Source organism: Podarcis filfolensis, assembly GCF_964270895.1.
Source record: "Podarcis filfolensis genome assembly, chromosome: 17".
Taxonomy (NCBI): domain Eukaryota; kingdom Metazoa; phylum Chordata; class Lepidosauria; order Squamata; family Lacertidae; genus Podarcis; species Podarcis filfolensis.
The window spans coordinates 20,679,843-20,706,693 of record NC_139621.1 but is presented as its reverse complement, the minus strand read 5'-3'; the positions used below and the strand labels follow the sequence as shown (position 1 = coordinate 20,706,693).

The 26,851-nt window shown below is 43.4% G+C and overlaps 1 long non-coding RNA gene across 1 annotated transcript; it reads right to left on the bottom strand.

Annotated features, from left to right (window-relative positions):
• Positions 1–1,108: 1,108 nt before the first annotated feature.
• On the bottom strand, positions 1,109–5,523 carry LOC310753129. The gene is made up of 3 exons (XR_014543212.1): positions 5,365–5,523; positions 4,316–4,419; positions 1,109–1,196 (listed from the first exon to the last, which is right to left on the bottom strand). It is a non-coding gene; the product is annotated as an uncharacterized lncRNA (long non-coding RNA).
• Positions 5,524–26,851: the final 21,328 nt, after the last annotated feature.

Here is a 26,851-nt window from a genome sequence, read left to right as displayed (position 1 = left end):
GCAGATGGGGGGTCAGTGGCTGACAACATGCAACACGTCTGCTAAAACATCTGCACTGGCTCCCCATATGCTACAGTATCAAGCCATGTTCAAAGTGATTGTGTTGATATTGTTACAAAAGTTGGCCACTTCCCACTCTTTGCGGAGCAGCAGAAAGATTCCAGGCGGTCATGCCAGGTCTGTGTTTGATTGTTGTTAGCCGCCCTGAGCCCAGCTTTGGCTGGGGAGGGCGGGATATAAATAAAATGTATTATTATTATTATTATTATTATTATTATTATTATGTGTTCCTTTGAGAACCAAGACGCGGCAGAAAAATATGATTTGTTCACATATTTACACCTGAGTTTGAGATGGAGGGAAGACCAGTTCTTACAGCATGGTTATCCTCTATGCCAGACATGTCCAACTCCCAAGAGACTGTGATGATGATGATGATGATGATGATGATGATGATGATGATGATGATGATGGTACACTCTTCCAGCAGAGATTTAGCAGGCATCTTGCTTTTGACTTTCAGGTGTCTCTCAAAGACCTTTCTATGCCGACAAGCCTTTGCAACTGTTTAAATTGCTATTGTTGATTAGCCCCATAAATGATTGTATGTTTTTATTTTAAAGTTTTGCAGTTCAAATGAAGTTTTCTGTTTTAATAGCTGTATTGATAATTTCATGATATGGCACTATAGAAATATTCAAAGAATAAATAAATAAATATAATAGGTTAAAGATCAAGCCAACTGACAGGGCTTGTGAAATCACTAAGAGGAAAGGGTATTACAGAATCACTGGAACTGGGATGTTCAGTAAAAATTATAGGCTTTGGTGGTCATCTTGGAGTAGCCTTTCAGGATGAAGGCTGGGAATGCTAGGAGGAATGGGGGTGAGGGGAAAATTTGATTCAGACTGTATTTATTTATTATTTAGTAAAATTAACAGAGCTCTTGAGTGCAATAAAATTTCAAAGCGGTTTGCAAGAAACATTAAAATTACCAATTAGAAAACAGGTTTTTAAAACAAGTGATTTTAAGCCCTTAAAAGATAACTAAAATTAACAATAACCAAAAAGAGTTTTTAAAAAGTTAACATTTAAGGGCAAACCTTACCTGATTTTCACTTTTCAAAACAATATGCAAACCGAAACATTCCCTGTATTTTGCAGTGCACTTATCCAGCCAGGGCAAATTCACATGCCTGGGTAAAATGCACATAAAAAAGGCATGTATTGGTGAAAATGACATTAAAAATGCACTATATTAGGGAGTGTTGCTTTACAAACAAACAAAAGTACCTATTAGGTCAAGTTGTATACAAAAACCAAAAACTATGTTAAGAGAAATAAGTACTAAAATGTTAGTCAGTTTTCATCATGACTTTTTAAAAAAACCACCTTGAAAGTGACAAAAGGACAAGAAAGAAAAATCCCACAGAAGGATGACAGACACAGTGAAAGCAAGAGGGAAACTGGATTGGCCACAAGTACAGTTTTTGCAACTGTTTAAATTAGGGGAGGAAAAATATTAAGAGAGGAGTTCTTGGTTGGTAAGTTCAGTGGCAAGCCAGGAAGAAAACAATATAGAGTAGTGTGGGCAGCTGAAGGGAAACACAGTACAGAAAAACAGGCAGGTAGGTAGGAAAGCACTGTGCAGATATTAATATTGTGCTGTCTGAAGTGACTGGAAGCATGAGAACTGACTCCTTTTATGTCCAGGCCCATAAAAGTATTATTCAAAGTTTGACTGGCATAACTCTTCAAAAACAGAACATAAGCATCAAAGATACAAGCAAAATACCCATACAGTGTTTTGTGCTGTCCAGCACAGGTTCGGCATCTTAGAAAATATGAAGTAACCCAAACAGACCCAAAAGCGGAGGTCTGTCTCTCCCCACAGCCTGTGTTCCAGCCTCCATTGGCCTTAGGCTGTTTATTCTGCCTTCAGGAGAGCTTCCCTCAAACCTTTACAGACACCAAAATCTATACAGTGGAACCTCAGTTTTTGAGTGTCTCAGAAGTCAAACGTTTTGGCTTTCAAACGCCGAAAACCCAGAAGCAACTGCTTTGGTTTTTGAACGAACGTGCCATGCAGCTTCCATTTTGGGTTTCCCTGTTGTATTGAGGCTTCCGCTTTCAGTTTTTGAACTTTTCGGAAGTTGACCGGTCTTCCAGAATGGATTACGTTAGAAAACCAAGGCTCTGCTGTATCATTCTGTATCCAAACGGGGCTCCATCCTCTGCCATGATTATTAATTAAGACTGATGCTGAACCAACCTGAAGACAGGACCATGCCAAGCGATATGCTTGGAGTTTTTTAATTCCACCCTCCCTCTCCAATTCCCTTTGTTCTTTATGAGAGTCAAGACTAGAATCTGCAACCACGAAAACCCAGGCTGCCCTCCAGTTGTTTGTGTGGCGTCCACTTTGGGATGTGAGTAGTTGTGTTTGGGGGTTTGCTTGTTTTTTGTAAGTTTCCTGACCAGTTAAGGTGACCTACTTAATTCTGTGCTTTTATTTTCTTTGGGGAAGCAGGGTCTAATATCTGAATTTCTCTGTCTTGATTCTTAAATAAAATGTAAATACAAATGGAGTTGAGCCTAAATCTCTGCCTAAACCTCTTGGTGCTCATATAACCCTGGTTTACCAGAGCTTTAAAAGTAGCTCTGTAGAAAAGTCTGTCCTTTTCCAGAAATGCTAATCATAGACCTGAATTTTGCGTGCATTAGGCCAAAGGTTAAAAATGCAGGTGGTGGCCTCCTTGGACCAAGTAACAGAGCATCTTGCAGCCTGTCCTAGTCCTGTGTGAACCTTTTTGGCACAAGTTCATTGTGTATTCCTACTGAGGTTGTGCTTGAAGGAGGTGCACCTATAGTCATTAAAGGCTAGTCGTTAAAGGCTCAGTATTCCTACTGTAAAGGGATGCGGGTGGTGCTGTGGGTTAAACCACAGAGCCTAGGACTTGCCGATCAGAAGGTCGGCGGTTCGAATCCCCATGACAGGGTGAGCTCCCATTGCTCAGTCCCTGCTCCTGCCAACCTAGCAGTACGAAAGCACGTCGAAGTGCAAGTAGATAAATAGGTACCGCTCTGGCGGGAAGGTCAACGGCGTTTGCGTGTGCTGCTCTGATTCGCCAGAAGCGGCTTAGTCATGCTGGCCACGTGACCCAGAAGCTGTACGCCGGCTCCCTCGGCCAATAAAGCGAGATGAGTGCCGCAACCCCAGAGTCGGTCACGACTGGACCTAATGGTCAGGGGTCCCTTTACCTTTACCTTATTCCTACTGTAAGTTACGTCAGTTTTATCCCATAGGCTGAACCATGGAAAAAAGGGGAGAGTTAATGAGGAGATATCATATGGCCACTACTTCGGGTCAGATAATTGTTGATCAATCCTAATACACCTGTTAATCAGTGAAGTCACAAAACGACTTTTCAGAGCTTCGTTGCAGCGCTACCCTCTGCATTCTGCAATGTTCCAAATCTGAACGTAAAAAAAGAAAGAGAAAAGGGGGGGGAAGAGTAGGGAGGAGAGCCAAGAGGCGAACATTTACCCCGCACCAGAGCTGTATCCATAGCAACTGGAACCATTCATTTGCTGTCTCGAATAATGCGTTCAGGCCTGTCTCACTAACAATTCAGCAGAGGACATTGACAAATGATCGCTATATTCAGCCAGCCATTTTAAATATGCAGTCTACTTGGCTGAATTTTAATTTGGCCAATTATTACCACAGCTAATAACACTGTGTGGTAAGTTCTTCCTCTGTTGAGAAGGAGTGCTTTATCTCCAAAGGTGCACAGGCAAAATATCAAACCTCCTTTACTCTCCTTTATTTAGTTCAGTAGGACAATATACCCCTGCCCAACTGACGATTACTACGGCGGATTAGAATTAGTCGCCATTTTGTTTAAAGCAGAGACAGCGATCCAACGCCAGGCTGGCGACATGTCCATCAAGAGGTGCCAGTCGGCTGTAACCAGGCCCAGTTCCCGAGCTGACCTGATTGCTATGCAGTTAGCAATTTCTGCAGGAAAAGGAGCAGCTACTGTTTCAGGAGAAACAGAACCATTCTTTGCCTCCCAGCACAAAGCCCTGTCCTTTCATATTATGCAATGAGGTGGATAGACTTGCCGCTTGGGTCAGTGTGCTGCAGCTTTCATGAGGCTGGACCAAGACATTTTGCCATTTGAGGCAGAGCGGCAAATGTCTTCTTTTCCCTTGGGTCAAGACCCACAATGAGCAAGTTATTTTGACTCCTGAGGCAGAAAACTTCACAGGTTTCTCTCCCATTTCCTGGCAGTAAAACCAGAATACTCACCCAAATTCTCCCCGCTGTCAGCTGAAGCTGGCAATTCCTCTGCCTGTGAGATGGGAAACTGTGGTTGCGACCTCCATTTCTGCACATCATGATTGATAAAACATCTAATGAAACAAAATGGATTTGTTTTTTTGTGAAATCTAGTATTTGACTTGGGTAATTGTAGACCCCATTAGGCGGCGAGGGGCAGAGAGCGCTCTGCACTGCTCAGGTGTACTCAGCAAGATGAGAAGAGGCGAAAAAATATTTAGCGCATTATTCAACAGCTGCTATCTTTGGTAAGCCAGGCTGGGAGCTGACGGGCTAAGGCTAGCAATGTTCAGTGGTAACTGGAAGTGAAAATGATAGTTTAAAAGAGGAATTCCTGGTGGTGCACTGGCTGTAAGTGACTCTCTGCCCCCACACCCAGTACTGTAGACCTGATAATTTTGGGGGGTGGGGTAGTGATCCATACAATCTATGAGCACAGGGATTAAGGTCAAACATTTCTGCTTTTAGGAGACGAGCTGTAGTTCAGTGGCAGAGCCCTTGCCTGGGTAGCTCAGTTGGTTAGAGCGTGTACTGATAGTACCAAGGTTGCAGGTTCGATTCCCATATGGGACAGTTGCATATTCCTGCATTGCAGGGGGTTGGACTAGATGATCCTCAGGGTCCCTTCCAACTCTGTGATTCTATTCCTTCCATACAAAAGGTCCTGGGTTCCACCCCTGGCATCTCCAGTTAAAAAGAAAATGAAAGGACAGGTAGCAGGTGATATCAAATTCCTTCATCTGAGACCCTGCCATTCGGAGAGGAACAAATAATCCGACCTGCTATAAGTAAGGCATCTTCCAAGGGGAATGCTATGGATCATTATACTGTGGTCAGCCTAGCGGAAAGAAAGAAAGATTTCTTTCCATCTTCTGGATTTATTCAAAGCAACTATGATCATACAGACGGGCAGCAGATTTGTTACCAGCACAACCCAGAGGCAGGGCGCCATCTCCGCTTGTACAACAATAAAATGTGAACACCAAACCCAGCAAATCCCCATTTCAAGTTCTGAGTACCTAAGTGATATGACGATTCTTACAAGTGGAAGGTGTTCAGCATAGCTCTAAGGAGATTGTTCTACCAGCACACGCATTTCAGCTTGTCAGATGGAACTGGCTCAGAAGTCCAGTTATGTAATCACTTGCCTGCAGAGCCGGCAGCCCCTCATCCATTTTCAAACACTTTCCCTTGTGAAGTGTTGTGGCGTTTGCCCGTTTAGAGCCTGTCTGTACAGAGGGGAAAGAAAGGGTTAAAAATGTAGACCAATAGGAAAGCTGGAGGCGGAGCCTACATGTGTATAAAAGGGCCCGAAGTTTGTTAGCGTTGTTGGTGGGCAGTTGGTTGGTTTTAGTGGTTGGGAAAGGCAGTTGGAGAAGCAGCTGGCAGGCAGTTGGAAAAAGAGAGACAGGGCAGTGGGTTCTTGAGTGAGGGGAGGTAGAAGAGATAGAGGAAAAATAAGACTAAGAAAGTAAAGAGTAACAACTTTTGGAATGCCGTAAAAGTTTGTGTCTGAAATAAAATACACTCTTCTTTATTAACTTGAGAACCTGACTGAGACTGAAGTGATTTTACCAGGGAGGACCTGATTGGTGGCAGCGGATTAGTGGTGTACGGGTCAATAGTCTGTGAGATGACTGGGGCCTCTGTGCGAATGCCACAAGTGTTCCTTCAACCTCTTCTCCTTGGGCGTCCTCCAGGCAGTCCAGTTCTCTGAGCTGCCCCCACCCCAAAGAAAGGTGCTTCCTACAATGCTGCCCCCCCAGGGGCCTGGGAAGAGGATGCTCCCAGCCTTAGCAGCTTGATGGAGACTGCCCAAAGGTGAACGTGAGGCCATCCCCTTACTCTCCTTGGGAAACAGCAGTGGCAGCAATGGGCACTGCCAGGCCTGCGTGGCAGAAAGGCTCCCTTTGGCACCAGGCACTTAGCTTCCAGGCAGGCATCGCACACAGAAAGCACAAGAAAGGTCAGCGCTGCACCTGCCTGCTTGCCCAGCTTCCCACTTGTCCATCTGTTCCCAAAAGCAAGGGCTGGCGGACTGGCTGGCTGGGCTCCTTTACCCATTTGCTTATTCTGAGGCTGTCTCAGTTCCTGGCAAATGGGATCCTCCTAAATCAAGGGTGATCAAGGTTGAGCTCGGGACCCTTAAGCCACCCCCACGGGGTATGTTGTTGCTAGGCATGGCCCAAGCCTTGTCTGTTGGGCCCCGGGATCGCGCTTGGCTGTTTGGGCCAATTGGGGCGAGTGGCGTGATCCCGGGGACCTATAAATGCGGCAGCATGATGGGGGTGGGGCACTTGCTTCGCGCTGCTGAACACCCGCCCTCCCTCCCTATTTTAGGTGCTGCTGCTTTGTCCTTGCTTTTGATTGGGTCGCCTGCTTTGGAGCAGAGGCTGGGTAGGAATTTTTCCATTTGACAGATTGGCTTTAGCCACTTGGTTTTCGCCTACCCCCTTAGCAATCATCACAACTTTGTAAGGTTTGGCAGTTAGGCATTGGTTTATAGAAATGTGAGGGAGGGGAGGTGTGGCCATCACCTGCCCCTCCAGAAATAGGATAAAGGAATCTGGGAGTCCTGGATCTCATCCGAAGTCCGCTTGAGGGGCTAGGGCCATGCCAGAACCCCAGAAACCCCGGGGTGAGCTTCAATCGATCTTCACCGATGTTGCTCCCTCGTTTGGTGTTTACCCTTTCAGAGTGCCAGCCATAGAGGCAGGAGGCAGGTATAGTCCCTGACCAATGCCTAGGCCACTACCGCTCAATTTGTTTTGTAATCAATAAAGTTGTGGCCTAAATTTTGCCCAAAAACTTAAACTAAAATTATGTGTCCATTTGAAGTTATTTACTGGGAAAGGGCTTGGGGGCACAACCAGCACACCCTGGCCAGCCCCAGAGGCCCCATTTGCCTGTTGAGCTTGTAGCCAGGGCTACTGCAACAAACAACTGTGCAAGCGTTTAGGAGGCAGAGACGTGAGGGGGCATCAGAGGAGACAGGGAAGGAAAGAGGGACAGAGGCCAGTGTTGCCCACGGCACCCCTGACCATCATTCAAGGCACCCCATGGTGCCACAGCACATTGGTTGAAACCCCCTGCTCAAGTCAATGAGCCTAGTCTAGACCGGGATCTCTAGAATCTTTATTTTCTACTGGAAAGTGTTGGTTCAAATGATCTGCGGTTTGCATGAAGGTCCTCAGAAGCTGTACAAAGTCTTTAAACTAACGTAAGTGGATCATCGTCTGCTAAGCAATTGTGCTGGGATGTCGTCCGTACTTAAAAACGCAGATACAGTGGTAACTCAGGTTACATACACTTCAGGTTACATACGCTTCAGGTTACAGACTCCGCTAACCCAGAAATAATGCTTCAGGTTAAGAACTTTGCTTCAGGATAAGAACAGAAATCATGCCCCGGCAGCGTGGCGGCAGTAGGAGACCCCATTAGCTAAAGTGGTGCTTCAGGTTAAGAACAGTTAGGTTAAGAATGGACCTCCGGAACGAATTAAGTACTTAACCCGAGGTACCACTGTATGCATTTTTAAGACTGGAATTTTCTTACATTGTCTAGTACTTTCATATTGCATGGGGGAATTCTCCTTGAAAAACAGCACCCAGGCAGTGGATCGATGGCAAACGTGTACTATATTTCACTAGTGAATACTTTATCAACTATAAATATGTTAACATGTTTTAGACATGAATGACTTCACCACTGATAAAAAATAACACTCCCATGGCTGCTTTCTCTTTCTGCCAAGAAAACATCTGCTTGTTCCTGCTGCTGCTGCTGTAAAGATCCAAGGAATCTCCATCTTTTAAAATTCTGATTAATGTAATTAATTGTTGAACTCTTTTGTTCAGGAGTCCTTCCATCAAATACATTCTTGATTTAAATTGTTTGGAGCCATTTGGGCATAATTAGTTCAGTCAATGACAGTTAGGAGTTTATTTATTTCCATTTCTACCCTGCCACACACATGTTGTAAACAGGGCCTTGGGGAAGCTTACAAATGAGTAAAAATGCATTCAGACAATTTGCAGAAATCAATAAAACATAACAATTAATTAAAGTACCTGACTCGAACGGCTAAGCTCCACAGAGCAGAAAAATAATAATAGTTTTTCTTTAAAGAGGAAATGCCTTCTGAAATAAGAACATACATGTTTCCAGAGGCTGAGATAGGCTGGCAGGCTTCTCTTGAGAGAAACTTCCATACAGTGGGTGTTACCACCAAGAAGGCCCTGCTGTTTTCTCTCTCTTAGCACCACCCACTCAGCTAAGAAACCAGACCCTCCAAGTGTCTGCATTTTCCAGGGATGTCCTTGATTTAAGGAATTCGTCCCAGTTTCTGATTTGATCCCGGAATGTCCCACTGTTCCTTAGGATGTCCTTATTTTCATCGGAGATATGTTGGAGGGTATGGAGTTATTCGACCCCTGAGCCATCCTAGGAATAATCTAGGAAGGAGGTCCCTACCTCTGCCTGTACTTTAAGCATGGGGTGGGTGGGAAATGGGGATATGCATTACAGTTACTCCAGTTACTGAGGTCTTTTGAAATTTGTTAAACCAGATGAGGATCGTTTTGTGTTTAGAGCGCAGACGTTTCTCAAAGAGATGTGCTCCAAAGCTGCTTGATAGCAGTTGGAGCTCAGGTGAGGGATATGTGTTCTTAGTGATGTTCAACCGCTTCTTAAGCAATAATTGGATAATCTTAAAATACTCTGCTATAGCTCGGGAAAGGAAATGCTGGTATAAAATTAATACCTTGATTAAGTAGTTTTAACGGGGAATCAGTCCTTGATGAAAGTCTTTTGGATTTGGTCTCTTCATTTGTGCTACATCCCATTAAAGGCCTGATCTAATATACATTCATTTGGAACTAAGGCCCCCTGCATTCAATACAGTCATACCTCGGGTTGTGATCACTGCGTGTTGTGCGTTTTCGGGTTACGGACGCACCGAACCCGGAAGTACCGGAACGGGTTACTTCCGGGTTTTGGAGCTTGTGCATGCGCAGAAGCGCTGAGGGTTGGGAACACAGCGGGTTGGGAACTTGCCTCCTGCACGGATCATGTTCACAGCCCGAGGTTCCACTGTATCTATGGTACATCCTAACAGTTCAGGTCCTTGTCAACTTAGAAGTAAGTCTCAATGAGTTCCAGGAGGCAAATGCTTGGTTGGTGTGCATAGGATTGCAACTTTACAGTAAAGAAGGGTGATTTCCTTGGATTACAGGGTTCTTCTACCACTTTGTGCAATCAAATCTTTCTTGAACCTTCTGTAGCTCATAAATTTTCATGGTGGAGAAGCACAAACTTGGCTGAAAGCAACACACACAAACATAAGAAACCACCTTTACATTCTCCGGGTTAATCTTCAGTTTATTCACCATCATCTTTGCAAAAATTGTCACTATATATACTGGTTTAGAAGTGAAAAACATTATAGAGTTGTTTTTATTATTAAAAAATGACATTTAATTCCTTTATTTATTGGAGATTGTTGGCAGAACATCATGAAACCAAATAATTCAGATATTTTTGTGTCTTCTGTTTACCAAAGGCAAGAGCAGGATGAGCGGGCACAACATTAATTTTAAAAATTCCCCTTTTATACTGTTTTAGAAATACAATTGGTCTTTGTTGTTAGACCAAAGGCAGGATTTGAGGGCAATAACCCATAGTTGTTCACCCTGTATTCAGAGTCTTTGATCCTGGAGGTAATATATAGTCAGCCATTACCACTAACTGTTTACAGTCTTATCCTCCTTGACTTCATCTAAAACAGTGGTTCCCAACTGGTGATATGCAGATCCCAGGGGGGCCCATGTAACCCACTCAGGGGCCCCGTGACATGTACCCGTCAACTGTCTCAGACCTTCTGGGTTTTTTTGGAGGGGGCATGCTCTCAGGCAAAAATGTGCAGGTCACCTGACTCATGCGGTAGCATGGCTTGGAAGATGCATGGCCTGATTTTGTGCTAGGACATGTTGGAAGGTATGGTGGCACCATTCACATACCAAACCTAACACAGAGATATCAACATTTTCAAAAGTAGGGGGTCCATGGCTTGGCTTCTGAAAAACAGGAGGTCTGCAGTACTTAGCTCATTGGGAACCACTAATCTAATACCGTTATTGTAAAGGTAAAGGGACCCCTGACAGTTAAGTCCAGTCGCAGACAACTCTGGGGTTGCGGCACTCATCTCGCTTTACTGGCCGAGGGAGCCGGTGTACAGCTTCCAGGTCATGTGGCCAGCATGACTAAGCCACTTCTGGCAAAGCAGAGCAGCGCACAGAAACACCGTTTACCTTCCCGCCGGAGTGGTACCTATTTATCTACTTGCACTTTGACATGCTTTCGAACTGCTAGGTTGGCAGGAGCAGGGACTGAACAACAGGAGCTCACCCCGTCACGGGGATTCGATCTGCTGACCTTCTGATCAGCAAGCCCTAGGCTTTGTGGTTTAGACCACAGTGCCACCCGCTGATCTAATACCTTTATAAAGTCATCTAAATTGAAGGTCACCATCATAACTTGTAGTACTTTTCATAGTTTTAACTACGTGTGTTGTGAAACAATGCTGTCTGTCCTGTATCATTGGGTGATACTGGATTGTATTATTATGAGACTTGGGATGGGATAGGGGGAAAGTCTCTCCATTCACTCCACAATACGTACAACTTAATATTGAAATTGAAATACTTTATTGTCACTTCTACAACTTGTATACAGTGAGATTACACGAGCACCCCCCACTCAGCTCTCTTAGTCTTAATTCCCCTCGTTTTCTGACGCACACCCACCAAACCCAAAAGTCAGTTGCCCTTTTGTTATCTTTTCATTCAGCAGCCTAACAGCCCACGGATAGAAGCTGTTCTTTACCCTGTATGCTTCCCTATCTTCTGCCTGAGGGCAGGAGATCAAGAAAGTGCCGGCCAGGATGTGAATCATCCCTGAGAATTTTCCTCACTCTCCTGAGGCAACGTTCTTCCGCTATTTCATCCAGCGGATTCACAGGACAGCCCATAATATATTGTGCTGTATTCACCACCTCTGTAGGCACTTCCTATCAGTTGATGTCAAACCAGCGTACCACACTGTAATGCAGTATGAAAGGACACTTTCTAGTGTTGACCGGTAGAAATAATACTTCTCTATCATGTCCGCCTTTGCTCATCTTACTTTTTTCAGACTATTTTCAGACCTTCAGCATCATCACTATTCCTTGCAGAGAAGCTGCAGCAGCACCGTGATAATTTTGGTTGCCAAATTGTGGTTGTGGTTGTTGCTTGCCTAAAGATTGCTTTAAGCAGAAGGTGACGGTCTTTGCCGCTTGGCCCCTGCTTACGTAATGGTCACAGCTGTGCTGGTGAAAATTATATCAGAACGGAGATGAATTTATGGAGGAGGAGAGGCTAGAACAGTAAGCCCTACAAAGCTGTGCTGTGTAGTGTAAGGAAGCTGTGGGCAACTTTCATTTAACAGATCTGTTTGAGATGGCCTCTCTGCTTTGAGAAACACCCCGTTCTTCCTTTTCCTCCAGACCTCTGTAGCTAAGTGTGAAATAAAACGGGTCTTTTCAAAGGCTAGAAAATGTTGTAATCATTTCCTGGTTCTGGCCAAGATCAAGAACCAGAGATACCAGAATACCAGCGAGTGATGCTACACTTAGCAGTGTCACCAGCTGGGACCTTAAACAGAATGCCAGAAACCCCATGAAAGAACATATTCTCGTTAGATTTCTAGCCAAGTTTTACAGATGCTTTAATACTGTGTGAAGAACTGGAAAAACAGCATTTTTCCAATAATGTCCTGCACTCAGTATAAACCATGTACTGAACCCTGGGATTTCTCCTAACCATTTGTTTCAAATTAAAGGCTTGTTGGGAATGGGTTTGGGATTATGGGTTGTCCATATGCCTTTCCCATTGTCTTTTTAATAATGTGCATGCTTTGAACCAAAATGTGCATTTTAGCACTATCACATGTCATAGCTCTTTTCAGAATCTGCCAGTTTAAATTCCAAGAAGGGTGTGTGTGAGAGATTGCATGGTTAAATCCCTAGGATTTTCATTCCTGGTATCATAACTTTCTCCAGGAAGGATGTTTTTCATGTGTTCAGCTACACAACCTCCCACCTGCAGTATGAAGTTGTATAAACTTGGAACAACTGTCAATATAATAGCTTGGCATATGTAACCCAGCTTTTCTTTTTGCCCTAGGAAATATTTGCACTGGTCTTTTGGAATAGCTGGGTGCACATCTGATTTTTCTGTTTGCTATTGTATTCAGTTTGCCAAATAGGAGTAAGGAGTGAGCAGTGTGTGTACACACATACAAACACATCCCAACACAGTGCTTTTGGACAGAAGATCATATTCTGGCATTCCCATTTATACCAGTAAAAGTACAAGTGTCAGAAGTTCCTCAGTGCAGTCAAGAGCATGTTAGCAATAGCAGATGGACAAATAAATCTTGGTATTATTTAACATTTGCTCAGAACAGATCTATTGAAATTGGTGGACCTAACACAATCCTGTTCATTAATTTCCATAGGTCTACTTTGAGAAGGGACGCGGGTGGCACTGTGGATTAAACCACAGAGCCTAGGACTTGCTGATCAGAAGGTTGGCGGTTCGAATCCCTGCGACGGGGTGAGCTCCCATTTCTCGGTCCCTGCTCCTGCCAACCTAGCAGTTCGAAAGCATGTCAAAGTGCAAGTAGATAAATAGGTACCACTCTGGTGGGAAGGTAAACAGCGTTTCTGTGCGCTGCTCTGGTTCGCCAGAAGCAGCTTAGTCATGCTGGCCACATGACCCGGAAGCTGTACGCCGGCTCCCTCGGCCAATAAAGCGAGATGAGCGCTGCAACCCCAGAGTCGGTCACAACTGGACCTAATGATCAAGGGTCCCTTTACCTTTACTTTGAGTAAAGTTTAGCTGAATTTTGACTAAAGTTTAGCCATTCCCCCCCCGTGCCATTTTCATCATCATCATCATCATTTTATTTGTATGCCGCTTTTCCATAGTTTAAACTATTCTCAAGGCGACTTACAACATGACAAGATTTACATAATTACAGACATAACAGAAGTCATAAACAATAAATAAAACACATCAAAAAGTACACAACCTAATGGAAACAATTTCCACATAAATCATAAGATTTAAAACTAAAGATACAATAACAACATCAACAACAGCTCTCTCAACCCCCCATAAACAATACTCCAGCCCAAGGATCAGTTCAACAGCCTCAGCTTTCGTAGCTGGAGTCAGTCAGCACTCCACTCTCCCAGGCCAGATGGGAAAGGGCCAGTAAGGCAGGGTGCAGGTCTTCCAGGGCTCACAGCCAAGATGGTCTCATTTAAAACAACACAGATAAAAATTAAAAACAATTTAAAAGAGGAGCCCTCTCTGCTGAGCAGCAGCTGCGGTCCTTGTGAAGCCTGTCAAGCCAGGTGGTAAGAGGCAAGGGCAGGGTCCTTCAAGCCCTCAGCAGACAGTCCTCCATTTTCCTGTGTTCATCCATTAGTCCATTTTGTCCTGTTTCCACGTTCATCTGCGATTTAAAAAATAAAATCACCACAGATTCCATTTATAGCATAGAATCATGGCAGTGGAAGGGACCCTGACGGCCATCTAGTCCAGGTGGCCTATATGGGGATTGAACCCACGACCGTGGCATTATCAGCAACATGCTCTAACCCGCTGAGCTAGCGTATATTTCTAAGCTACTTTTCTCAAAATATGCATTCCTAAACAAGATTTTAACTGAAAACATGTTTTTAAAGAGTATTTTGATCCTTGCGGGTGGGGGGAGTTAGAAGTGCGAAATCTGGTGGATATTTATGGTTCTATCCAGATCGGAATCTGCAAAGATCGGATTCTTCAAGCACCCCCACTTACGAAAGTAGCTGGCTACTAAACTGGTATGTTGCATATTTCTAAACCAAGAGCTGGTTACTCACTTACGTAATTCCTTGCCTTGATCTCTGTTGGTCTGTTCTGCTAGACATACCATAATAGCCAGTATTCACGACCATTTCTATCGGGCAGTTGCTCAGGAGGCAGTGAGGGTGAGTACTACACTTCCCTTGAAAAAATAAATAAAGTTGAAGGAATAAGTCGAAAGACTAGCTCATTTCCCCACTTCCTCTTTTAGTTTCTTTGTGCTTTCCAAGACCCAGATTAATTCGACTCAACGTTTTAGGAGGTCAGCTGGGGCTCATCTAGGGGAGGGGGGAAGACACTCACTGAAAAACAAATGTGTCCATGCACAGCGGCAGACTTTGGCCTTTCAAATTTATTTATTTTTTTTAAAAAAAGATTTTTATTAAAGTTTTACAAAAAAGAAAAATAGAAATTCACAGAATAAAAAACCATAAATTACAGAAAAAAGAAACACAAAAGAGAAAAAAAAGAAAAAAATACAGAAAGAAAAACACAGCTAATTAAGAAAAATTACATTTGAACAAAGAAAAAATAAAACCATTCCATTTTTCCAATAACCTCAATTTCATATGCTTATGTTCTTGACCTCCTCGCACCTTCCCCTTTTTGTATTCCCATTCAAATATTTAATTCAGCAAATTCTTACCCTTTATCAAATGTTTAAACTTTGTGCCATAACATATACTATATCCCTATTTTTCGACCAATTATCAATACCTTTTTTGCATAATCTTAATAACTTTTATCACTAATTACCACTTATTACCCATCCAAGCACATTTTTAACACTCATTAATTTTATAATATTTCTGAAGATAGTCTTTGAATTTCTTCCAGTCTTCTTCCACCAACTCTTCTCCCAGGTCTCGGATTCTGTCAGTCATTTCCGCCAATTCCATATAGTCTATCAGCTTCATCTGCCATTCTTCCAGGGTGGGTAGCTCTTGTGTCTTCCAATACTTTGTGATGAGAATTCTTGCTGCTGTTGTTGCGTACATAAAGAAATTTCTATCTTTCTTTGGCACCAGTTGGCCCACCATGCCCAAGAGAAAGGCCTCTGGCTTCTTAAGGAATGTATATCTAAAGATTTTTTTCATTTCGTTATATATCATCTCCCAGAAAGCCTTAATCTTTGGGCATGTCCACCAAAGGTGAAAGAATGTTCCTTCACTTTCTTTACACTTCCAACATTTATTGTCAGGCAAATGGTAGATTTTTGCAAGCTTGACTGGTGTCATGTACCACCTGTATATCATTTTCATAATATTCTCTCTTAGGGCATTACATGCCGTAAATTTCATACCTGTGGTCCACAACCGTTCCCAGTCAGCAAACATGATGTTATGACCAACATCTTGTGCCCATTTAATCATAGCAGATTTAACTGTTTCATCCTGCGTATTCCATTTTAGCAGCAAGTTATACATCCTTGAAAGTATTTTAGTTTTGGGTTCTAACAACTCAGTTTCCAATTTTGATTTTTCCACCTGGAAACCTATTTTTTTATCCATGTTATAGGCTTCTCTTATTTGAAAATAGTGCAGCCAATCTCGCACCTTATCTTTTAATTTCTCAAAACTCTGCAATTTCAATTTATCTCCTTCTTGTTCCAGTATTTCCCAATATTTCGGCCATTTGGCCTCCATATTGGACTTTTTAAGTGCCTTTGCCTCCATTGGTGACAACCACCTTGGGGTTTTGTTCTCCAGTAAGTCTTTATATCTTAACCAGACGTTAAACAATGCTTTCCTGACAATATGATTTTTAAATGCTTTATGAGCTTTGACCTTGTCGTACCACAGATATGCATGCCACCCAAAGACATTATTAAAGCCTTCTAAATCCAAAATGTCTGTGTTTTCAAGAAGCAGCCATTCTTTCAGCCAGCAAAATGCGGCCGATTCATAATAGAGTTTCAGGTCTGGCCTTTCAAATTTAAGTGGCGCCCTGTGTGAGGCCGAATTTTGGCACACTCCCACCTTCCATTCTGCGCATGCGCTGTGTCATAGTTGTGGCGCGCGCCCCCTCTGCTCGGCACCCAGTGCAGGGCAACTGGTCGCAGTGCCCTAAATCTGCCTCTGCCATGCACCTAAAAAGGTGAGTGAACCCTGATGGATATAATTATATTGATTATCATGTATATATGCATTTATTTCTCATAAATGATGATACCCCCAGTTGGACAATACTCATGTCCAATGTGCACTATGCAAGGTGCTGAGCCAGGTGGGCAGATCCCATAAAAGTGAAACCTAAGAGTTATGTACATCACCCTCTGGGCAACTGCGCTTCTTTGTTGTCCTCTCCCAGGTTCCCAGAGTATAGGGTCAAATTACAATCCAGGTTTCAAGTAGCTAAACGTCATTCTTAAGGTAAAGGGTAAAGGGACCCCTGACCATTAGGTCCAGTCATGGCCGACTCTGGGGTTGTGGCGTTCATCTCGCTTTACTGGCCGAGGGAGCCGGCATACAGCTTCCGGGTCATGTGGCCAGCATGACTAAGCCGCTTCTGGAGAACCAGAGCAGTGCACGGAAACGCTGTTTACCTTCCCGCTGGAGTGGTACCTATTTATCTACTTGCACTTTGATGTGCTTTCGAACTGCTAGGTTGGCAGGAGCAGGGACCGAGCAACGGGAGCTCACTCCATCGCGGGGATTCGAACCACCAACCTTCTGATCGGCAAGTCCTAGGCTCTGTGGTTTAACCCACAGTGCCACCCGCGTCCCTTTTAAATGTCATTCTTACTCTGGCTTTATTTCTAGTCCAATAAGTTCCTTTCCTCTACAGGAAAGGAGGGGGCGGATTCTTGCAGGAGAAGAGCACCTGGAAAATTATATTCACTTTTCTGGCATTCTCTGCGTGAGGACGACAATATATTCAGCTCCTGCAGTGAAATGATCAAATGAAGAGCTTCTTCTCCTTTAAATGTTATGCCTCTAGTAGCAGGTAACGGGGGCTGGAATTGCAGATGTAGATTACAATGGCCTTATTTTTGAAAAGACTAATGACATAATTCATTGAGCTTGAGTAAAGGAAGCCCTGGAAGTCAAACTGTATGGCTTCTCTTTAAGGATCGCCGTGAAAAGAATATTCTTATTTTTCTACTCGAGGATCTGGAATGCTCAGACTCTTGAAATTCTCACGGTCTTCCTTCCCAAGGGCCTACTTCCATTGCAGCGGTGTGATGGCTGTGTCACTGAAGCTGATGAAGTAGCTTGTCAAGGAAAGAATGGCTCCACAGCTCTGCCAACTTGCTGTTAAAAAACTCCTAAAATCTATTTACATCTTTCCAAGACATTGAATAGCTATCAAGATACATCTTTAGAGGATACTGCAGGCCCTACCTTAGTTAGGTCTGCATGAGGCTGGAGACAGACAACAGCTCTTAAGTGAGCTGAAGGTTGCATTGCTGATATTGTTGCTTGTGATTCGGATAGACACTTGTTATGCCTAGGGACTGGTGTCAGGTTTTGGGAAACTCTTGGGCAAGATTCCCTCAAAGAGACTGGCTCCTTGGTTCGACCTCCTCCTTGCTTTGAGACTCCTCATCAGGGTGAATCTACAATAATGTTAAGGAACAGTTAAGGAATGATTTCCATAACGTAATGGGCAGACTATGTTTTGCTCATAATGTTAATAATGTGACACCAGAGAGTGATGAAGAGCAATCAGGACCCGGCAATAGGGAAACTTTGTTGTTAAAGGCAAGGAAGGTTTTAAATTTACCAGTATGCCCTGTGACGTTTTGGAACGATATATCTAATGTCATTCTAACAACGTTTGAAAGGTCAGTGTAGATCCAGTCCAGATGCTCAACAAAGCCAATCCGTGAAAGTTATACAGTGGTACCTCAGGTTAAGTACTTAATTCGTTCCGGAGGTCCGTACTTAACCTGATACTGTTCTTAACCTGAAGCACCACTTTAGCTAACGGGGCCTCCTACTGCCACTGCGCCACCGGAGCACGATTTCTGTTCTCATCCTGAAGCAAAGTACTTAACCCAAGGTAATATTTCTGGGTTAGCAGAGTCTGTAATCTGAAGTGTATGTAACCTGAAGCATATGTAACCTGAGGTACCACTGTATTCTATCTGATTAAACAAGCTTTGAATGCAATGAACATTTCATCCAAATTCTTTTTTTTTAATATAATTTTTATTAACAAATCACATTAATTCCAAATCACATTAGTTCCAAATTATACAGCCAAATTTTTTTAAATTTTTGTTGGTGTACCCATACTTCAAGCTCCGAAAGGGATCCAAACTTCGCTCTTGCTGCTGCTGCTTTAATTAAACAGTTCTATCCAGTTCTGTCCAGATAGTCTCTTTGTTTTTTCTTCATCTTCTTGTTGTTATTATCATATATTCCTTTCTTCATGATCTCTGATAATCTTCACAAGCGGGTTGCAAACAAACATATTCTGTGTGGGTTTTACACTCTCCAATAGTCATATCACATAAAGGACAGGCGCCATTTCCACATCTCTGTGAAAAACATTCCACAGTCTGTCCGTTGATTTCTACAGGCTTGCCAATCTATGTCTCAGAGGGACCTGCCAGGTCAAGATCACACTCCGATAACCATACATTCACATTCCGATGACCCTGGTCCTCCTCCCCCTCGTCCTCTGGCAAGCCTGTCTTAACGGAAGTCCATTTTTAACTGCGTCATAGAACTTTCTTACCATACCCCGTTATTTCCACCAGTCCTCTCTTTGATCAGTAATTCATTTCCACACAGTTCTTAGCTCCTGCTTGTGATTAGTAATTAGCAATGATTCTTCTCTCTGGAGGGGAGGGTTATTGGTACTCACATAAGACAAAATAAGAAAAGTTTTTTCCTCCCCCCCTTTCCGTTTCACTCCAACATACCAGTCTTTTAATGATGATTCTTCACTTGATTTATTTGTCCAACCCGTCACTCCGCATGCAGAGATCCCATTAATCAGCAGTCTTTACTCCCGATCTTCACTTGATGTATGTGCATTAGCTTCTTAGCAATTATATATTTCCAATTATATGCTTCGTGCTAATGTGAACCAGTGTGTGATTAGAGACAGCGGCAGGGAGAGCCGACATCACCCGAGGGCTTTGTGCCAAGTGTCCTCACCCCCTTCTTTCGAATCCGGGGGTGAATTATGGACACAGCTGGCAAGGCAGTCCCCCCATTCCCTTGGGGGGGCAGGGAGGCTGCATACTCCCATCACAGCCTCTTAATTACCTCGTGTGGGTCGGAGAGATGTTATTGTCAGTCATCTTCCAATGCGCCCCCTGGTGGCCCCCCATTTCATCCAAATTCCTAAAGGCATCTTAAAAAAAACCTACCATGGGTTTGCGGGCAGTGTTGTCATGGAGCAGGAACATTTGGGAATGCAATTTCAATAATTTTTCACAGCAGGAGCTATCACTGCTGGTTTTTACAGTTATGTGGTATACAAATTCTGTTAAGTAAATAAAATAAACAAATCATCCTCTGGGGTGCCATTTGTCAGTGGTGTAATATTGGGTTGGATTTTGGAGGACAGGACCTGTTTGGCACACGATCTGTTTATTTGGTAGGCTAGGCTCAGACAGTGACTGAACCAAAGTCACCCAGTGAACTTCATGACTGATCAGGGATGAGAACCCAACTCTCCTCAACCAAAGGCCAACATGCTAACAACTACATTGCCCTTTACCAGCTCACAAATTATTATTATTTTTACTTTTGTTGAGGATGTGACTGTGGACACCCTCAGGGGATGGCTGTCTGGGGCCTGTCATTATGACCTCCTGCGCTCCAGACTTTCCCACGACACCACTGGTGTGTCAGTGAGGGAACAAATCAGTCAACTAGACCCACCAGCTGTCGACTTGACTGACACTTCCATTTTCACATGGAGGGCAACACAGAGTATGTGCCTGCATGCTTGAATCAGTTCTGATACTTGCCTTATAAGCCCACCGTGTTATCAAACAGCTTTTCCAAAGATTTAAGTGCACTTGATCTTCAGAAATAATTTAACATGCCATTTCCTCAGTACCCTAAAATTAAACAACACAAGATTTCATGAAGCATTTCATACGCAAAGGGTGCAAATGGATCAGCTATCTTCTAATAGCTCTTCCCTGTTTGAAAACAAAGTCCTCTGGTCCCTGCATCTGACCCACAGCCAATGCCTTCCATTGTGGATGAAAGCTATGACTCTTTGAAAGGCACATTCCAAAATAATAAAAAATTGTTATCTCTGAAGAGGGATTAAACATTTCCTCCAGACAGAGAAATCGATAGATTTGCATGCACACACCAGAGTAATAAAAGTTAACGGATATGCAATGCATCAAAAGTACATCACTGAGCAACCCAGGAACTTAGCCACAAGCTATGATATTGCAGTGTGCCGTCTGCTCATCAGTCTTCAGTGATTCAGATGATTTATTGACCAACAGCTGTCTCCATTTCCACCAGGACATATAGACTATTTCCCCAAGGTGTTGGCAATGGAAGGACTAGAGCTCTTTGAGAAGGTCTTTCGGTTTAGGAGATTGCATTCTCAGCTGGTGGAAGTTGTTGATTTCAGGGAAGATACGCTGTTTTTTTAAAAAATAACAGAAATTATTCAGCACTGATGGGTAAAGTGATGCAAATAGCTAATTCATAAATGTTGTGTAACAGAATGGACAAGGGTTCCTTCCCCATTAGCTTTGAGATGTTTGAAGCGCTGAATGCCATGTGAGAAGCCCTGTACCACAGGGAAGGAAACCATGTTGCTGCTGTAGCTCATACTCTCCTTGACAACATTGCTCTAGTCCAGGTGGGGAGAGACTTTGGCCCTCCAGATGTTGCCATAGCTGTCAACTTTCAGATTTGAAAATAAGGGATCAGCAGCCTCACCTATCCCGGGACAGTCTACGGGATATCTAACAATCCGGGATAGCAGCGGGAAGCAGTGGGAAACGGCGCTGGAATAAGGGAATTTCCCGCAAAAAAGGGAAGGTTGACAGCTATGGATGTTGCTGAACTACAACTCCCATGATCCCTGGTCATTGGCCATGCTGGCTGAGGCTGATGGTAGTTGTAGTTCAGCAACATCTGGAGGACCAATGGTTACCCACACTTGCTCTAGCTTCTGCCATGTAACGCAGGAAATTCTAAAATTTTATTTTGGTTCAAGATGAAGCAACACTCCCATGCTGCAAAAATAATAAGAGAAGGGTTCCTAGGGTATTATTGGATGGGAGGAGCAGTCAGAGACAAGAAGAAGAATTGGTGCTGGGGTTGGGGGAGAGAGATGGACTATTTCAAAGCCATGCATGGTACGTGTTGATATCTCCAATCCTCAGCCATATTGGGCATACTCAGTCAGTGGTGATGGCTGCAGGACCTGGTGAGTGCCCATGGGATCATACCTGACCTGGACGGGAACTTTCTGTTACAACGAAAAATTGGTGGAACAACACACTGGTGATACCCAGTTCTATGTATCCATTTTATTCAACCCTCCATTTTTAGTTTTATTATTTACTCATTGTCTCACTATACGCAGGCCTGAATTGTGTAAAAACAATAATGTGGAATCCAAACTGAATTGACATAATTATGGTCAGTGCAGCAGACCTTACAGCCCAGGACAGATAAGGAAGATGTCTGGAATGGGCCAGCTCCGAGCGAAGGTTTGCAGCCAACTGCAGAAAACAGCCAGAAACAGTGAGGCTCTGATGTTAATCAGACAGGGGAGAGCCGGCAGCTGCAGACTTCGGCTCTTCCTGACCTTGACAGGCAGGCTGATAAGGCAGTAGCTGAGAGCAGGCTTGAACACAGCCAAAGCTCGCCAGAGGCACAATCAGATGAGCACAAACTCAGAGACAGCTTATCAGACCCAGAAGAGGTTGGAGCTGATCCAATAAGTCCTAGGAGTCGGCAAATTGGAGGGTTGCTAGATAGGAAGCAAAACAAGCGACGTAAGGGTTGTAAGTTCAATATCTGCTGGAGACACCGGAAGAAGTCTTCAGAAGGGTCATCTTGAGTATTGATGCTGGAGGCTTTGTTAGAGCCATCCAGAGCTATCTGTTTTTGTAATAAATCCTCCTTTTTAATTAGCTACGCTTACTGTGTTATCAAGCTGGAATTAAGCCTCCCCTGACCTCTAAAGTCCACAGCCTTGTAGATCCATCACTATTCCTTCAGACTTCAATGGAAAACATTGGCAATTTTACCTCAAGAGAAGAGTGACTTCTCTTACTGAGATTCATATCTGAACATCATAATCTTCGCTTCATGGCTCTGAGGCTTCACTGAAAGAAACTCTATATAAGGCTGCCCCTGAGGACTGTTCAACACCCTCTGCCAGCTTTAACGGGTGTGGGATATGCTCTGGCTTCTAGACCCTAACCACTCCCCGTGCCTGACAGGTATGCAGTCACCAGCTAACAGTCACGTAATCCTAACTTTTGCTTTCTGAAAAGAAAAAAGAAAGAAGAATCAAGACCAGCAGCGTACTTACAAGTGGCTTTGTGATGCTGTAGAAAGCAAAGACTGTAGCTCTGATATTGAAAAAGAGACTACCTGGAGATTTAAATGTGAAGCTAAATTGTTTGTAGCTCTGTGCCTGTACTTATAAATCCTGATGATAGACATAAATCAATGTACAATGCAGTTCAGGTATAATGGATGTAAAAACCCCTTGACGATGTATTGATGTCCTAAGCTGTCAGTACTTGACCACTCAAAGTGGAATGCATAGACCTGGCTTGTTAATCTGAAATGCAAATACACTGAACTGACAGGCTGTGTTTTGCGTATTTATTTCATCTGGGAAGCACTGTGAGGCATCATAAGCCTCCCTACTTTGTATAATTTATGCAAATGCTTTGAAAACCCTATTCTGTTCTCAAAAATCTACTGATAACATGGCATGTTCTCCGGGTTTTTAACCAGTGGGTTGGCTGATATTTCCTTCTGCTATTAAGAGATTAGCTTTAGCAAGTGGTTGGACCCTCCTCTTTGAAATTTGATCACTGATCTCATGGAGTTTCCCGAGAAGATAGGCCTTAATTCAGTGAAATCTAAGCTTCTTCTCCAGGGACAATTTTACAGGTCAAAACCGAGCTCTGATTAATTTGTTAGGCCCATGCAGAATTAATCATCAGAAAAATAACAAACAACCGGGAGATGTATGTGAAGGAACAACCCCCTCTCCAAAGCATATTTATTCACTCAGACATTTGGGACAGGGACTGTGCTGGCCCAAGACATTTTGGCACCTGAGGCAAACCACAAAATGGCGCACGCACACACACACACACACACACACACCTGCCAGAGAAGAAGAGGTGAGTGAAGATCTACACTAGTAGCAAGGCGAGAATAAAGATCTACAGTGAGAGCAAGGGTGGGAGGAGATCAGCAGTCCCACCTGTTGACTAAGAGGGAGAAATGGAAATGGCATGGAGGGTGGGCTACAGAAGAGGCAGCAGATATAGCCTGCAAGGAGCATGACACAGCCGTTGCTATCATTGCAGCACTGGGCAAGACATTCCTTGGAGACTGGATCAGCTGCCCTGCCACCCAAGGCAGTCCCTTCACCTTGCCTCAAGGGTGGGCCGGGGAAAACCTTTAAAGAAACAGGCCCCATTACTGCCCCAAATGCATTGCTTGGGTTTCCTTCATTTCCTTTCATTTGCTCCTCTAGCTGAATTCTTTATACTAGTAGAATTAATGCTGTGTAGATGGATAACTTTTGCTTCTAATTGCATTTTATGTGCAATGCACAACAAAGCCTGGTTTGGATCAATACTTTAAAAAACAAAGCAAAACAAACCCTCTTCTGCAGTTTTTCGTCTCAAGCTCCGATGCTGTTGGACAGCGTGCCAAGCTTTTGTTGATATTGTTTCCTATTTCTTTACGGTAGGCTAGATAATGATGAAAATCCAGTATTGTGTATGTGTGTGTTTTAAAGATAATCTGTTTTGTTTGACAATGGAAGAATGCAGCTATTTCTGTTCCAATCTGCATTTGTCACAATCAGTGCTGTTTCCATTCTGCTGCAGTTCAGCTTCTGTAAAATACTAGGTTATTCAACATGCTGTCTTCTATAGCCGAATTATTGACATCATTAATGACATCATTAACAGAGTAATTAATTAGTTAATGATTTCATTAAAGACATCAAAATAATCTAGAAATTCCGATAAAAAATGCTGCCAATCCCTCTTACTGGTGAGCTGTTCAATTGAGCTACACAAAGGAACATAGAAGCAGAGAACAAACAGATGAATTGATATTGATTTAAACATATATTAGTAAATTTGTATTAATGTAACAGTTTTATATGTAACTATGTATTTTTGTAATTTTTCCCCCAAGTTGTCTGTTGTTGCTTCAGTTTTTTGTACACCGCTTTGAGATATTTTAAATATATTAAGCGGTATAGAAATTGAATAATCATAAATTGAGTAATTCCATGTCATTTACTTCAAAGGATATATTGGGATCTTTATTTGGGGGGGGGGGCGTTAATTCATTCTGTATTGTTTGCCGACTAAAAACAACAATATTTAACACATATTCTCTTGTCTGATTTCTATTCCTGACCATATATGAACAGGAATTAAACAAACTCCCATTCCTGTATTGGAAGGAAGGGTAATGACTTATGACAGTTTTACTAGAATCATAGATTGTAGAGTTGGAAGGGACCCCAGGGTCATCTAGTCTAACCCCCTGCAATGCAGGATTTTTTGGCCCACTGCAGTGGCGTAGCGTGGGTTGTCAGCACCCGGGGCAAGGCAAGTAATTTGCGCCCCCTAACCCGTGGATTTTAGCAGGGGGCAGAGAGCTGCGAGTGCGAGCGCCCCCCCCCAGATGTTGCGCCCAGTGCGGCCGGCCCCCCCTGCACCCCCCACGCTACGCCACTGGTCCACTGTGGGGCTCAAACTCATGATTCTGAGATTAAGAATCTCAAGATCTACCAGCTGAGCTATTCCAAACCCAGTCAGCCTTATCCTTCATGAATTTGTCTGTGCCTCTTTTACAACCATGTATCCAATCATTCTTCCTTGAGCTGATTCTTTCAGATTAAATCTCTAAACATTGTTGCTGTTGGCGTCAGTCTGTCCTGGGAGACAATGGAAGAATGTGCCTTTGGAAGTGAAGTCAAACAGTTGCCAAGTTATAGTGCCTGCTGTGACTGTAGAGACTGAACGGGAGAGACATGTTTCGTTGCAGCTCGGGCAGATGTAGGCGCCCGACGTTTATTTTCTCTGCTCTCATCCCAGTGGTAATAATAATAATAATAATAATAATAATAATAATAATAATAATTTATTATTTGTACCCCGCCCATCTGACTGGGTTTCCCCAGCCACTCTGGGCAGCTTCCACAAAGACCAAAAATACACTAAGATGTCTTCAGACGCTTCAGGTTATAGACTCCGGTAACCCAGAAATAGTACCTCAGGTTATTCCTCCTCTGGTTAAGCCAAGTGCAATTCTGACTCCCACAGCCTTAAAAAGTAAATCCATATGTTGTGATTCGTGTTGTTCTAGGGTTGGGGTTAGGCTGGATGTCCTGGAGGGGGGTGTCTTCCAATCCTGTGGTTTTACAGCTGTAAGGTTTGAGTTTCTGAGTAGCCATAAGCCATACTGATTAATTAGTTACCAAAGAGTTAAAACTCTACCTGCCTTTCATATTTCTAACTCATCCCAAGGGCTCAGGACACTGTACAGTGGTACCTCGGGTTACAGACGCTTCAGGTTACATACGCTTCAGGTTACAGACTCCGCTAACCCAGAAATAGTACCTCAGGTTAAGAACTTTGCTTCAGAATGAGAACAGAAATCGTGCTCTGGCGGCACGGCGGCAGCGGGAGGCTCCATTAGCTAAAGTGGTGCTTCAAGTTAAGAACAGTTTCAGGACCTCCAGAACGAATTAAGTTCTTAACCCGAGGTACCACTGTATCTGGTTCTACCCAGCTTTTATCTTTACAACAAACCTCTAAGGTAGGTCAGTGTCATTGAGTGGCTTCTGTGGCTGAGTGGGTTAGGTTTTGAATATGGGTCTCAATGTAACATTCTAACAGCTGCACAACAAGGGGTCTTGAAACAAGCGAACTCCAGTTTGCAGATGGTGGGGCAATGAAAAAGTGGGAGATACTGATGGCTATATTTTTTTGTGGGGGGACGGACACCCTGCAATAAAGTGAATTACCTGCCCTGCACAAACCTTTGATGCTATGTATGCATGTTTCACCTGTATGATTTCTGAATTTTATGCCGAGTGATAAGGAAATATAATTACTTATAAAATGCTTTCATACTAGCATGGACAGAGCTGCTGGAGAGAGAGAAAAGAGATTGCTGGGAAAAAAGGGTGAGGAAGGAAAGGAAAATGCAGTTTCATTAATAAGAACTGTTCAGGGTCAGCTTGAACTTGTGTCCCGACCATTAATATTGACTTTTGTTTTTTAATAACTAGCGTGCTATTCAATAAACAGGAGTAATGACTCTTGTAGAGCAATCGCCATCTCGCATCACAACACACTGCTCAACTTGACCATGCCAGCATAGATTCT